This window comes from Rhinolophus sinicus, chromosome 3, assembly GCF_057876585.1.
Source record: "Rhinolophus sinicus isolate RSI-liver-muscle chromosome 3, RSI-T2T, whole genome shotgun sequence".
In the NCBI taxonomy this organism is placed as follows: Eukaryota; Metazoa; Chordata; class Mammalia; order Chiroptera; family Rhinolophidae; genus Rhinolophus; species Rhinolophus sinicus.
In genome coordinates, this window is record NC_142503.1 from 154317669 (window position 1) to 154333343 (window position 15675).

At 45.3% G+C, this 15675-nt stretch overlaps 1 protein-coding gene across 7 annotated transcripts in view; it reads left to right on the plus strand.

Moving 5' to 3' along the window:
* The window catches only part of TLN2 (talin 2), a 410573-nt gene that overhangs the window by 65799 nt on the left and 329099 nt on the right, over nt 1–15675 (plus strand). For 4 of the 7 annotated variants that reach the window (XM_019755356.3, XM_019755362.3, XM_019755357.3 and 1 more), the window contains one exon: nt 9375–9464. The exons of the other annotated variants lie outside the window; for them this stretch is intronic. The gene's annotated coding sequence lies outside the window, so the exon portion shown is untranslated. The remainder of the gene's footprint in view (nt 1–9374; nt 9465–15675) is intronic. 7 annotated transcript variants of the gene reach the window in all.

Sequence of the window (15675 nt, forward strand, 5' to 3'; positions counted from 1 at the left end):
GCGCTTGGACTCTTTGAGAGGGAGAAATGGGGAGAGAACCGGTGAGCAATGATGAATTTGTGGAGGCAACTGAAGGTGTTAATCTTCTCCCCCAAGTAGACAAGTTACCTACCTTTTCCTGAAAGTGAGAAGTTTACTTGTCAAACAATTCCTGTGTTCTGTGGTTTCAGAGACCATTGGGCTATTCATGGAGGGGTTCGGCCTCTCAGCTAAGGTGGTCTCTTTCATGGCCCTTTGTATATAGCTGGAGCCAGGAAAAGAGGTTTTGGGCGTGGCAGGGTGGTAGCATGCTTTATCCACAAAACAAGGGCTTGCACACTGAGTTGCCCCCTAAGCTTAGGGTGAGGGTCTGACTTATGGTTGCCAAGTATGAAAATGCAAAAACCTTATACAGTTGTTCCCCCTTATCCACAGGGGATGTGTTCCAAGGCCCCCATTGGATGCCTGAAACCATGGATAGTACTAAACCCATATATAGACTATGTTTTTTCCTATACATACATACCCATGATAGTTTATTAATTAGGCACAGTAAGAGATTACCAACAATAATATTACAGTAGAACACTTATAGCAATATACTGTAATACAAATTATGTGAAATGTGGACTCTCTCAAGATAGCTGCAATTTCCCATTGAATATTTTTGGACTGTGGTTGACTGCAGGTAACAAACTGAGGAAAGTGCAGCCGCGGATAGAGGAGGGGGAGCTACTCTACAACATTGAATGCAGTTGCAGCCAGACTATTTTCTTTTAATTTCATTGCAAAACTAACTTTTTGGGTTTTTTCCTTTTTGTGTATGTGTTTTTGTGCAGCAGAATGTAGAATTCAAAACGTAGTTTCCATTTCTGCCCTGAGTTTGTTGACTGCATGAGTCAATTTAGAGTTGGGAGGAGATCATTGAGTCCAGGAACTCTTTGCTTTTCATTTCTGTGAACGCAGAGGTCACTGGGGACTTTTTTGGTGGGTGGGTGGTGATAGAGAGAAACAAGTTGCTTTCAGCATTTCTCCTCCTTCCAGTGGAAATGTGACAGGGCCCAGAGAGAAGACGGGTGGGAAATGCCCCTAATCAGGGGTGTTACGGTAAGAGACAGTAGCTCCAGGCTTGGAAAGCTGCTGTGCTGGAAGGCTTTGAGAAGTCACGGTTGAACCAGTTTAGAGGTTGCAAAATCTCTGAAACAGGCTCTCTTCTGTTTAGTGACAATGAATCGGAGACCCAGGAATTCAGGTGCTTTGTGCAGACATTGTCCCCAGACATTGCCAAATGTCCCCTGAGGGGGCAAAATTGCTCCCTGGTGAGAACTACTGCTTTATATGTGTATGATGCCTCCTTGGAATTCCTCAATACAACTTGTATATTAGCATGGCCCCTTTCCCCTTTTGCTTTGAAATGGGAAATACACAGATAAAATGGTGTTTCCTACAGCTCTCACAGTAGCTAGGACTAGCGGCTCAAAGGCCTTTCTAGGAAAGTGTCAACACGGTTCTGAACTGAATTCCATTGTGTTTGGGATGACAGTTTTCCCCGCAGGTGAATTTGATTTTGGTTGTCTTTAGATTTTGGGTGCTGCTGACTTGTCTCCACTAAGCAGCTTGTAGTTTTAATTTTAGCCAATGGGTGTGGATGGGGACACTGTGCCCAGTGAGTGGGGGAGATGTCAAAATACTCCAAAGGCCAAAGAGATTCTGGCAATCTGAAACCAGTGAAGAATCAGGCTCCCATTTTGTGAACTGAGTGTTAAGCTCAGAAAAGAACACTCACCAAACTAAACTAAACAGAGAGCTGATGCATGGGTAGATTATAAAGTGGACCATGACCTTAGGAGTTCAGGAGTGCCTGTGAATTGATGGACGCAAAGGGATGAAGAGCCCCAGACTGAGAGGCTGGAGACTTGGGTTCTGTACCTGGGCCGGCCTCCAACACTCTGTCAAGCCACCGAACATTCGGGCAGTAGGTTTCTCATTTGTAGGCGGGAGGGCAAAGCCAACATTCCTGCTTACCGGGCAGGGGTGAAGTCTGGGTGGTGAACCTGGATAAACCTGAGACTCTTGTGCTTTCATTTTACTCAGGTAATTTGGAGTACAAAAGGTTATTTTAGTGTGAAAGTATGCGCATACTGAATAAGTGCAAACTTTGCATGACATGAATTTGAGCTAGAACATAGAACTTTCATAAATAAATCTCATGCTTGCTGTGAATCGCTTCTCAGTGCCAGCTGGTCCACCGTCTTCTGTCTGGTGGAATTCTGGCAGGAGCGTTTGATAAGCCATGGGCCCAGGAATCTCCAAAGTTCCCTCTACAGCCAAAATTTCTGCTTGGAGCAAACAAGGTATCTCTTTGGTGTAGAATCTTGTGTACGTTCACACGCCCATCATCAGAGAGGACCTTGGGAAGAATGTACAAGAAGAATAAAGTTTGTCTAGTATTTAAGAATTTGAGTTCTGTAAGTTTTCTTTTCTTCCTTTTGGTTTAAATGGGAAAGCTTTGGGCTTCCAATTTGGAGTGTGAGCCTGTAACTAAAACTGAAAAGAGGATGGGGTCCCCTGCTATTGTGGGACCCTCAGGGCTTAAACATGTTACCTGAGAATTTACTTCATCTAAGAAATGTGCCAGAGGAGCTAGCATGTTGAATTCGATTTCTTTGAAATGCCTCTAACGGAGCAGTGAGAAGGAGGTTGGCCAGTGGGGTCAATATTAAAATTTAAATGACTGACATCCCTGTTACAGCTGGGATTTGCTTAACTGGGGAAAGTTAGAATATTAAGACACTTCACCCAGTCAATTTTTGTTTTCTGACATCAACGTTAAGGAGTAGTTTTATTGATGTTGATGTTCACGAAAGTTCTTTAGAAACTAATGTCAGAGGCTTCAGGTTGGACACATCCCCATGCCATCTGGTTTCTAGAAAGAAATAAGGTCAGTGTCTGGCAGACAAGCAGAAGAACACCGACGAATAAAGTCGTTGCTGAGAAAATAGCCCCTGTAACCATTTGGCAACATGACCTATGCGAGGCAACTTTACTATATGACGTAATAAAGGTGATTTATAATGTCTTCGTGAAAGCAGGAATGGGTAATAGTGGGATTTTTCTTTGTCTTTTCTTGGCATGTAATTGAAACAGAGCTTGTACCAAATGAGAAACATTTGTGTTTGGGGGAACAAAGATTCCAGAGGCTTCTCTTGACTGGGGTCAGCTCTTGCTTCCTTATTTTATTTGGAGCACGTAAGCAGCCCTCTCAGCTGGGACGGGCAGTAACAACATGCCATTTCTATCTGTTCATAAGCAAATGCATTTTCTGACCTTAGGGAATTGTCTAACTTTTCTAGACCCACATAACACATGCAATGAATCAGAAGAAAAACCGTGTGGGTTGATCCGTCTCAAAAGAAATATATGGCTTTAGAGTGAATTTATAAACTCAGTTCCTTTAACAAGGCTACTTATCCAGAAGCTGTGTCCTTCATAAAGAAAAGTGTGCCTGTGCCTTCCGAAGTTGCCTGTTTTTTCAGTAGGTCCCAGAGGAGTGCTGGGTTTGCCAAGGAAGTCTAGTGGTTCGGCCCTTGGGAAATAGAGTCTGATGGATGGACTAATGCAGTTGAATACTTGTGTTGGTGGAGTGTGCCAAAAAAAAAAAAAGAAAGAAATACCAAAACACACATCTATCCGCTTGTTCCAGCTGTTTGTGGGTGTGGTTTGATTCTAGAATTGGCACCTGGAGAACTACCCCATAAGACCCTTTGAAATACTAGGGCATAGGCATTTCATATGTATTTGAGTCATCACTGTCCAGATTTATGTTGGATGCTATGTACAAAGGTAAAGGTGGTGGCGGCCTTGCCTGCTGGGAACTCAGTCTAGGGATGGTGAGAGGCACACGAGAAGCTACCTCTGGTGTGAGGATTAGAGGGGTCATCTTAGAGGCTGGGGGATGTGATCTGGATTTGGGGGGAAGGTAGACTTATGTCAGATGAGGGGGTTGGGCTTTCCTGGAAGGAATGACTTGGGTACAGAACCCAATGTGAGTGAGAAGACAGGATGTGGTGGGGTGAGGCAAATCCCAGACCCACTCTTGGGACTGGTTTGTGGTTCATGGGTGTGTGTCTATGGGAAGAGGCTGAGTCAGGGGAGATCAGGTAGGGGTCTAAGTGTGCAGGGCCTCATCCCCAGGTAAGAAATCCGAACCGTATCCTGAATGTAGTGGAGAAGAAAGGAAGGAGGTAGAAAAGGCACTACTGCAAGTAGGGCAGAAAGCCATGAGAAAGAAGAAAATGAACACCTTCGAGTCTAATTCCCGTCTTTCTGCTGCTGTCAGACTGATTGATGGGGGAAGCTGGGCTGTGCACGGGGGCTGGGCCTTTGGGAAGACGTTGATTTCTTTTCTTATATCTTTATTACAGATATAAGTTTTCAAACATGAATGTCAAATCACTGAGTTATGCTGGATTTGGGAAAAGGTCCAGTCATACCCTTCCTCTCCCCAAACTCAATTATTTGTCTTACTTACCTGCAAAGTCCTCTACAAAGTGTTATATCTTTCTCCCTCTCTCACCCTCTCCTTACTGTAAATTGAGTGCCCTGTGTAAGGTGCAAAGGATGCCAGCAGGAAAGGGCAGGCCTTGCTCTTAGGAGCCCCAGGTTGAGACAGATGAGAGAGAGAGGATTCTGGAAAAAGATGCCAAGTGAGGTGGTGGGGATTTCCCTGCGGAGAGAATGACCAGAGTTGTATCAGGTGTGCTAGTTGGGGTAGTGGCTGGAGAAGACGCCCCAGCTGTGGGAGGTGACGCAGGTTAGTGTTTACTTAAAAAAATATTTCCTACCTTCACATGTGACTTAAAGCTTCTTTGAAACAATATAGCTTATAAATACTTTAGGGTGTTCTTGTTCTGGGTTGTTTTTACCTCCCCTCTGCTCCCAACTGGCACCTCAGCACCAGTTTAGGGCAGAATACAGAGTATCTTGTGTTGAAGTTATTCAAGGGATCCTTAATCTACATATATCAAGTATTTGCCTATAGGATAAATAATGTCTTGGAAATATGTTTTTACTATTTTAAAAAGGTGTGTATGGGCTATTGGAGTTAATTAAAAATTCATTTAAGAGCATTTTTGTCTCGATACCTTTTTCCTCTCCCAGCACTTAGCCCAGAGCCTGGCACCTCAGTGTGTAATAAATAAATGGCGACGGGTGCCGGAGCAGAGCGCCATACAGAGCTCATTCATGCCTCCCACCTGCCCCTTTAGGATTGCGTGCCGTACCCCCATTTCCCTGGTGTGCTTTTGGGGGGAGAGGCACCATGAGGCCTGGGGCTTGGGGCCTTTTCCTGCCTGTGTTCTCCCACGTGTGTAAGAAACACTAGGAATTAAGGTTTAGCACCGTTTAGTCCCCCAGAGATGCAGGCCTGTTATCCGAGGGCCCACTTTCACTGCCGGCCCAGGACCTTGCTTTGAAGGAACTAGCTGTTGGATGTACTGAGTGACTAATGCCCTGAGGATAAGTCAGGGTCTCACTCCTCACAGAGTTTTCAGCCCCCTCCTTGGCTGAGGAGCCCTGTCTGTGGATTGTCTGGGTTAAACATCCAAAACTACCTCTGGAATCTGTTTCCTGGCTTGGCCATTCTCCCAAATGGGTCCCATAGGGTCAAAACAGTGACTGTGCCTGTAAGTGAGCATTACGAATTTGAGAAGGATCCCACTTAGGCACAGTCTCAGTGGGAAAGGGCCATGAGATCATTGTGTTCCCATGTTAGTTTCTGAAACCCTTTGTCCTTCTGGAATTGGCAGGCCTTTACTTTTCCTGAGCTCTTACCAATGGTTTCCCTGTAAGCTATTGTTTTGAGTCAATCAACAAGAATGTTGGGCTTGCATGTGCGTGTGTATACTCCCGTGAAGGCTCATACATCCATTCTCACAGCCCCCCACACGCCCCGTGCCCCCCAGGAAAGCCACGCCCATCTTGACCTCAGGAGAGATGGTTGAATCCAATGGGATGGTCCACCTTTGAAGATGACATTAGAGAGTAGGTCTTGTATTCTTCATTTGTCTTTCGCTGTTTTTTTTTTTTTTAAGTACAGACTTGTGCTAGAGTAGAAGAGACTTAGCAAGAGATAAAGGACTATAATATTTCCTTTATTTGTCACATACTGCTGTGTATTGGTCCTGCACAGGGCTACCCAAAACCAGGTTAAAATGTTTGTCATGTCGGTGTTTGGCTATTTTAACTACAAAATAAAAGTGATAGCTTTGCTAGTGCGATTACAAAAAGGGGTCCTTGTTTGGATGGCATGCTCTTGCTCAAATTATTAGGAAAGAAGAATATTTTGCATGTTTGGTCAATCTTATACTGGTAAGTGTGTGGGAAGGGCTAGGAATGGAGATTTCCTGGTCATGTCTTTCTATACTTGACCAGTTTTTCTGGCCAGTGGATGACTTGACCACTCACGGAATGAACAGGATTCTCCCAAAGAAGGTAATGATGAGGCACCTGGAAGGGAACTTCGGCCTGGGGATGTATCCACCTGAGGAAGGAGCTGGCCAGACATTCGTCTGAACTTTGCAGCAGTGTCTGGGCTTTGTGCCTTTCTTAGCTTTCAGGAAGATGTACTGAGATTGTTCACGGTCACAGAATGTGCCACAGGAAATAGGCCTGCAGGGCGTGTGAGAGGAAAGACCAATGGGTTTACAGAAACCCAAAACCAGCTCTTCCCAGACTGACAGGCAGCATTAGAGGTCAGTGTGGCCTCAGCCCAGAACACAGGACCGTCCCAGGGTGTGGACTTTTAAAAATGAAATGTATTTATAGATGGTGCCCCACCCCTTGACCAGCAAGGGTTCACACTCCACAGGGTTTTTGGTGCATCTTACACGAGGGCTGAGAACTCTTGGAGGTCGCTGTCCCTGCTGTGCATCTGTCATTTTTTAAAAATGTCTTTACTCTGACACACACATAAGAGAGTATGTAAAACATGTAGGTATAGTTTGAAAGGGAAAGTGAACATCTGTGAAGCCAACAACCAGATTAAGAAATCAACAGTACAGAACGTCTTAGAAGCTCCCCCACTGCCTCAGAGGTGATGGGTGTCTTAACTTTTTGTTTTAACCAATCTTTGCTCTGCTTATTTTTATCACCTTGTATGCATTCCTAAACAGCATGTATTTTTGTTGATTATTTTTCAGTTTTGAAAAATTGAGTGCCAAGCACAAACATAGTTTTGGGGAGGTCCCCATCGAAACGCTTGAGCAGAGGGTCCCAGGAGAAGCAGAGGGCTCCCAAACCATTGTTAGCTTTGCTGGCGCCCGAGTCGTACACGTTCCACCGTAAGTCCTCCACGAAGCCCGTTTTCTCACTGGTTCCTTCCCTTGTGGATCACTTTGTAAATGGGGTTGCCATTCACAATTCCATTTACAAAGGGGTTGTAGAAAGTTAAGAGAGTTATAAAAGGGGACTCCTTATACCGTTTTAATTAAGCAGGGGTCCTTAACCAGGGGCGCAGAGAGAAATTTCAGAGGGGTCACAAACCCTTTGAAACTGAAAGCATTATGTTCTTTTGGGTGCAAGGGTCCATCATATTTCCAGAGGAGTTTGTGGACCCTCCTTCCCCATAAGAATAAGGAATAACATGGAATTTTATTTTTTTTAATGAATCTTGGAGCTGTTGAGGATTTCTTGACACGTGTTTTGTGTGCTTGTGTGTGAGTCTACGTTGGCTTTTTACATTTGAGTGTGCCTAACTATTGAAAGGGAAGTGAACAGAGAGAGTTACCATAGATTGTCCGCGGTAGAAGCCTTGATTATTTACTTGCTAATTACTTGCTGTGGGTGGCCTAGCAGGCTTTGCGTTTTCACTGAGCTTTCTCCTTCTCTTGACCCAGAGTAACTAGAATACTAAAATGTGGAAAGAAATTGCAATGGTTGTTGTAGTTTCAAAACAAATGACCTCACTGCCGAAATTCTATTTTATGCAAAAGAAACCCTTTTGCTTTATAAATAAGAGTGGACCTTTGGGGAAACAGATCCAAATACCCATTTAGTGAGGGTGGGACAGATTTGTCACTGCTGAATCTAACTCCCTAGAAACAAAATACAACTATTGTTACACCAACCTCGTAGTTATTTCCTAAGAGATATGGCAATTTAAATGTATAACAACTGACATTCACATATGCTTTGTATAAGCTGACTTAATGTGAGGTACTGTCAGCTGTGTTCCAGCAACGTAAGGGAATTCTAGAATCCTCTAGATGAAAGACACCTGTGTTGTATCCAGTCCACACTCTTTACAGATGAGTTGACTGAAGGGTGTCTAAGGTTAGGTGTGAGCTGTTCCAGGTAGCTTTGATTTGCCAGGATCAGGAGGAACCAGAACCCCAGGGGAATAGGTGCCTATTTAGATGATTATGGTTTAAATAGGTGAAGGTTAATTTAAAAAACCATAATCAGAAGACATTTCCTAGAGAATTAGCATTTAAATCATTTCATTTTAACAAAATGATCATTGACAACAGTCTTAGCCCACCCATCTTTGAAGTGTCCTACTTCTTATGGTCTCCAGGCAATTCCCAGGAGGGTTCTGGTCTCCAGAATCTGTAACCTAATGTGTGGAAAAGGAGCTTTGTCTGGTTCTGTGTTGTTCTTTATATCTCATACATTCAGAACTTTTAGGTTTTTGGGCTTTCTCCGCAAAGTGTGTAGATTTTTTTCTTGTACTCAAATGTGAACAGTTCTGGGGTTTTGTTTTTTTTGTGTGTGTTTTTTTTTAATTTTGTTTTTGAAGAAAACCAGGAGTTTCAGTTTGGCTGTTGGAAGTCTTTGGGGATTAAGGAGAGAGAACTGGGGGGAATGGTTAAGATCTGGAACTTCAGGCTGCCTTGTCTCTTCTCGGTTAAGAGCCAGACAGAATAAGGATAACATTTATTTAGAAACGGAGTTTTATTAAGGAAGGTAATTTACAGGTAAACTTAGCTTTATAGATTCTGTGATTCCATTCCTGGACTTGCCATTACTTGCTGCTGATTTTGGACAAGCCTGTTTTCTTTCTGAGTCTTGATTTTTCTCATCTGTGAGGAGAGGGGTTGGGCCTGATTGTCTCCAAGGGCCCTTTGCCGCCGCCTGTCTGGACTCCTCCTTGTGGGGTTTGCAGCCAGAAGCTGCTCTGGAGCTGCTGGTGGTGGGATGATGCCTCTGCTGAGACTGAAGGCAGAGGGTTTCCAGCTGTGTCAGTGCTCTGAAAACATTTGCCCCACATTAGCATTGGTCTTTTGCACCCTCTTTATAATCTGGACCCTACTAGTGTCATTCACTGTTGGGAGAACGTCGCTCACCCGCCAATGTGGCCACCTGCGCTGACACGTGTCATTTGTCTTCTTTGCCAGCGTGCTGCTGCAGGGTAACATCTGGACTGGGCTCCTGGACCCTTGGATGCTTGGCTGCCCACAAGTTCTTGGATTGACTTGTTGAAAGCAGTGAGTAATCTCCATGTTTCTACTTTGCAAGCAACTGTAGACCAGTGGAATCTGAGGGCTGGAGGGGTTGTGGCCGGCAGTCACAAAGTCCAATCAGGTCAGCTATAGACTGGCACTGAGCTCCCTTACACTGAGCTCCAAGAGCCTTGGCAATGGCAGCTTTGACTCCAGACATGGCCTTTCTGCCCCCAACAGTCATAATGGTCGTGGAGCCCTCTGAATCTTCCTCCTTGGAGCTTCTTTGTTTCACCACCAGAGCCAAACATACAGATCTTGATTTTCTGTCTTTACTGGCCTACAGGAAAAGACTCTTTGGATGGCAAAGGGAGGTGCTGTTCCCTCTGCCTGATACCCTCTTCTCCAGCGTGTTCCTCCTCATTCATCGTATCCTAATGCAACCCCTAATGCCAACCTCTCTTAGAGAGGTCTTATCTGACAGCCTCATTTAAAGACGTCTTCCCTCCACCCCATATATTCTCTCTCTCTCTCTCAGACCCTTACTTGCATCTTTCTTTGCACTTACAACGGGATAGGTCTCTTCAGTCATTTGGCAGACCATTCATTCATTCACTCATTCAATGAATATTTGAGTACTACACGCCAGTGGCTAAGGTAGGCAGACTGTGCTATCATGGAACTTCCATGAAGACAGAAAAAGATCAAGTAGAAACCTAAGTAAACCATCTGGGTAGACTTTGTTGTAAATACTCCACAGCAGGGTCATTGTTAAAACGTGGATCCCGATTGGGTAGGTCTGGGTGAGGCCTGAGAGTCTGCATTTCTAACAAGCTCCAGATGGTGTCCATGAAGCTGGTTTGTAGATGATCTTTGGAGAAGGGAGGTCAAAGCTTCCTGACGCATATGAAACGTGTCCTTGCCTGTGACTCTTGATGGACTGCCTGAGGTGTGTGTTTGAAAAGCCACCAGAGACCCAGTGGGCTTTTGTCCGGCTGCACTTACGTGAGGCTGAGTGGTCTAGAGTAGGAGCCTGACTCAAAAGTATAGGAGTCTGTTACCCTCACCTGTGTCTGGGGGCTTGTACCTCAATATTGTTGTTGTAGGTTGTGGTTTTGTACCTTAAATAACGTGCTTTTCAGGTTCACGAGGTGAAATCCTGTGGGGTCTCTGCAGTGTGCCTCTTCCCTAAGTCAGCATCTCTGAAAAGACTGAGGGTGTTTTTTTGTTCCTAAGAGCAGGCTGTATGAGCTGGGCTAATGTGGCACTTCAGTGGGGTGTGGAGAAGAGAGACCATGTTAGAAGCTGCGAACTGACCACAGAAACCTCAGAGCAGACAGAGGGAGGAGTTCAGGGCAATCCTGCCAAAGGGGTGTCTTGAGTCCAGGCACTGAACTGGCCCTGGGGTTGTTCACGTGAGACACCGTATGTGGTTGCAGGCTCGGCAACGTTGCACGGATGCCGTCAGACCTTTCAAAAGTCGTGTCTAGTTTTCACGAGAAGACAATTGGATTCTCCACTTGAGTAGTTCCTAGTTCTAACAGCCATTTATGGAGTACTTAAAACGTACTAGGCATTGGGCAAAGTGCCTGGCACACGGGCTTGTGCTTTCACCCTCCCCATCGCCCGTTAGGCAAGTAGTCTCCGTTTTACAAAGAACGAGACTGAGGCTGTGGGTGATGGAACACACATGGGGTCACACAGCAAGTAGGGTCAGGCTCAGGGGTCCAGCCTGTCCGTTGGGCCCTAGGTTGCTGATTATAATTTTCTTCTTCCAAGGTGGTATCCACCTCTATATGCGAAGTCCTCCTGACCTTTGTGTGACAGAAAGTGTGTTTTTAAAACAAACAAACAAACAAAATAATAAAACAATGTTCTGCTTAACATATTTTAAAATCTAATAACATAGACATTGATTCCATGCTAATATAAATCTGTCCCATATTGAAAGACTGCAGATTATTTGTGTTAATTGTTACATATTTTTTAAAGGAAAAGTTCTGTAACCTTTCATTCTCCTGTTGCTGGCTGGGCTTCTTCCCCTCCCTTTCTTGCTTGTATTTTGGTAATGTTGCAGTGAGGATTTTTATAATACTTATTGGTAGACCATGTGGGCATTTTTATAGAATTTCAAGGCCAAAAGCTATGTACCTTTAAAAATCCACCTTTCAGAAGATGATATAATTTATGTTCCCAACACCTGTGTAGGGACCCTCACTGGCACAGAATGTTGTTACCCTTTACAATTTTTATTCTGAAAGCTCAATCAATATACACAGGCTTCTAAAAAAAAAGACAAAAACAAAAAAACATGGCCATGCCAGGTCTGGGAGTTCACAGGGCTTCAAACAGAGCCTTTAATCAGCAGGGGTGCCAGGAGGTCCTTTCCCGTCCTGTGGTGCAGACTTCAGGGCCTCATCACAGCGCTGCTTTGGACTTGGCCACTCTGAGGGCTCCGTCTCTGCATCCCTCCTGTTCTTGTTTATGCCCAGAGGTGCTGACTTGTTGATAGATGCTCAGAAGTGACACGTCTGTGCCAGCGCACGTGAGACAGAAGATGTGGGTCAGGTGGGCGGCTGCTGCAGGCTGCCCATGGCAACCTTGGCCTCTCTCTCTTTCTACTTCCCCTCCCTCCATTCTTGCTCAGAGGGAAGCTGCTTGGCTCACTAGCTGTGGCCGTGCTGGGGAGTCTGTGGCTGGGGTCTCCCAGGCACCCAGCATTACTCTGTGACATTTGTCAGGAGCACATTTCTCCAAGGCAGAGTCATGGTCCCTCTCTGTCATTTGGCAGGCATCTGTGGCAGATCTCATATTTAACAAGAGTGGATGATGACAGGATGATAAAAGGCTGATAAAATTCCCTGTGGGGTGAGCTTTGCTGACCTGCCTTCCCTGGCACAGGCTCCTTTTTTCTCCTGAGCAGCCGGCACCCTGTCGGACAGAGCCACACCTGAGTGCCTGGAACAGACCTCTCTTTTGGGCCAGAACAATTGCTAGTTCTTTGCTTTAAACATGATGTTCCCCGTCTCTGGATAGATCTCCTGGGCAGCCTACCCGGTGGGCTTCAGTTTGCACAGATGCAACAAAAATCAAAACCAATTATTGCTCTTTTCTCCTGTGTCAGCCCTGGATTGCCTTGACCTCCTTCCCCTGGAACTGTTCTTGCAGGGGGCACGCGTTCTCTGTCAGTAGAATGAAGGGGAAGCACTAAATAGGCCCTACTTGAAAACATACCGCCTTGACAACAGCCATAAGGCTTGGTTGGCATGGGACTTGTTAGTGAGACTGCATAGTAGTTAGGACAGTAGCTGATTTGTTCAATGGAAATATTTCAGGGATGAAAAAAAACAAACCAGTCTCAAACGCCCATGTGAGAGCAGAGGAAATAAACTAAGTGGCTCCCACTATGTAGCTGAGCACATCCCTGCACCCATGGAGTACGTGCAGCAGCGTGCCCTTCAGCCAGCTCCCGGGTTCCCAGGAGACACGGGCAGTTAGTTGGATGGAGACGGTAGGGAAAGTAATGAGGTGGGAGGAGGGAGGGCGTGACCCTTGCACAGCAGCTGAAGTTCCAGGGCAGGGTTTGGGCTTTGCTGCCCTGAGTTCACAATCCAGCTGCTGCTTGGCCCTGCCACGGTGAGGATGAGTCAGAAATCTGGAAGGTGGCCCTGGTGACTTCAGTACTGACTGGATCAGAGGCAGCACAAAAGCCCCCTGGGGTGGGTGTGGTTGCTGGGGAGAGTTGACTGATGAAGTGAATAGGATTTGGACGCTAGTGCTCTGGGACACTGGGGTCCGCTAATTACTTAGTAACTTGGGACAGATTTTGTTTTTATTACTAAAAAAAGAAAGATTTGAGCTCTGGTGGTAAATATTGTACAAAACAAGGGCAGATGATGCCAGATAAGTTCAGTCCGACACAGAAGTCGTTCGTTTGGTGAATTAATTATCTGTATAGATCACCTGGTCCAGGGCCAAGGTTTTTCCAGGGGTGTCCCAGGAGCTTCTGAGAAGTCAAGAGGTGGACGCAAGGCTTCACTATCCCTACTTCTCAGAAAGGATGAAAACTCAATCATTTCCAGATGAGGGAAATAAGGTCGGTACTAGTTTCCATTGCTGCTGTCACAATGACCACAGACTTAGTGTCTTAACATACTACAACTCTATTATCTTACAGTTTTGTAGATTAGAAATCTGATATGTGTCTCACTGGGCTAGAATCAAGGTGTGGGCAGGGCTGGGTTCCTTCCGGGGGCTCTAGGGGAGAATGCGTTTGTCTTTTTCCGCTTCTGGAGGCCACCTGCTTTCTTTCCTGCTCACCCTATTCTTCCATCTTCAAATCCAGTTACGTTGTATTTGGATACATTGGCCACGACTGGGAAAGGTTCTCTGCTTTTAAGGACCTTTTTTGAATCCATTGGGTTCACCTGAGTAATCCAGGAAAATCTCCCCATCTCAAGGTCCTTAACTCAATCACATCTGCAAGGTTCAGTTTGCCATGAAGTAATGTAACATATTCACAGGTTCTGGAGATGAGGACATGGACATCTTTGGGGACCATTATTCTGTCTGCCACAGGGTCAGACAAGTGTGATGATGTTTGCAGGGCGGTTAGCAGCAGAAGTAGGTCCTAGGATCCAGGTCTGCCTATCCAGGGCCCGGGTCCTCCCCTTCTGCTGTGTGCCATACTGCAGGATGTCTGGTGGAAGTGGAATGGTCTCTTCACAGGCTGTACCTCCACTGCAGTCCGTCTGTCCCTGGATGAGAGGCTGTGAGCATGAGAAGAACAGGAGGAGCCGTCCCTTCCTGTGGGAAAAGGGGGGTGGGTGGCTGCACTCCGAGCTCTGCCTTGCTGTGTAATAGCTTATGGTGACTATCCCATTGTATTGATAGAGGTCTGTTCTTAATAAGGCTCCTTGGGCTAAGGAACAGAGACATAGGTGAGCTAGCTTAAGGAGAAGGGGTCTGTGGGGTGGCTCAATGCAGCTGCTGATTGCAGCTAACCTTTATTGAGTGCCTGCTGCGTACCTAAGAAAACACACCGGGGACCCACCAATGCACACTTGCTTGCACACTCTTTCTCTGAGACGCAGCTCTGGGGTATTTCTGTACAATGCCACCACTCTCCTCTTTTCAAAACCAGATCAGCATCTTTGCCTAAACTCCAGATGGAGACCTCACACCCGAAGCTCCCCTCTGTTCTGCTCAGCACTTCACAGCTTCCTGGCTCAGTCAGTGTGTCTCAGTTTCTAATTCCTAGGAGATGAATCTGAACGGCTGAGCTGGGGCCAGGTATGCACTTGGCTTGAAGGTGGAAGAGGAGCACAGTTGCCTGGGTCTGTGAGGGGGTAGCTGGTGACAAATGAGGTTAATATGGGGAGGGGGTCTTGCCTTATTCAGCAGGTGGTACTGTGGAAATGCTTTGCAAGTTGAATCTGAAATTGTGCTGTCTTAAAATACTTTATTTTGAAATAATTTCAAACTTACAGAAAAGTTGCAAGAAGAACATGAAGAATTCCTGTATAGCCTCACTTAAATTCATCAGTTGTCTGTATTTTGCCACCTTTCCTTATCATTTTCCATATCATATTCTCTTCTGACCCATTTGAAAGTTACACCGTCATGCCGCTTTGCCCCTAAGTACTTCAGCATGGCTTTCCTAAGAACAGGTCAACTAGTGAAAACTACAGGTCAATTAGTGAAAACAGGACACATAACAGTGATGTACTATTATCAAATATACAGTTTATATCCAAATTTTGTCACTTATCACAATAATGTCCTTTATAGCAATTCCTCCCCCTGATCTAGGATTTAATCCAAGATTACACAAGTTGTATTCGGTTGTCATGTTTCCTTAGTCTCTTTTACCTGGGAACAGTTTTCTGCTTTTTTTGTCTTTGATGACATTGACATTTTTGAAGAGTATAAGCCAGTTATTTTGCAGCAATTTGGGTTTGTTTGGTAATGCCTTACGACTGGATGTATTTTTGTCAGGAATGTAATATGAATGATGATTGGCATCTTTCTCTGTGTATCACATCAGGAGGTACGTGATAACCATTTTGTGCCAATATTGGCGATGCTAGCTTTGGTCCTTTGGTTAATGTGGTATTGGCCTTATATGATTTCATCTAGTCTAGAGGAGTAGAGCACGTAAAGCTGGGCATTTCAAGAGGATGAACTTTTCTGTTGAAGTTCTGTTTAGTTTGCTAGTGCCTTTTGGAATTTTCCTGAAGTGACACCCTTGTTCCCT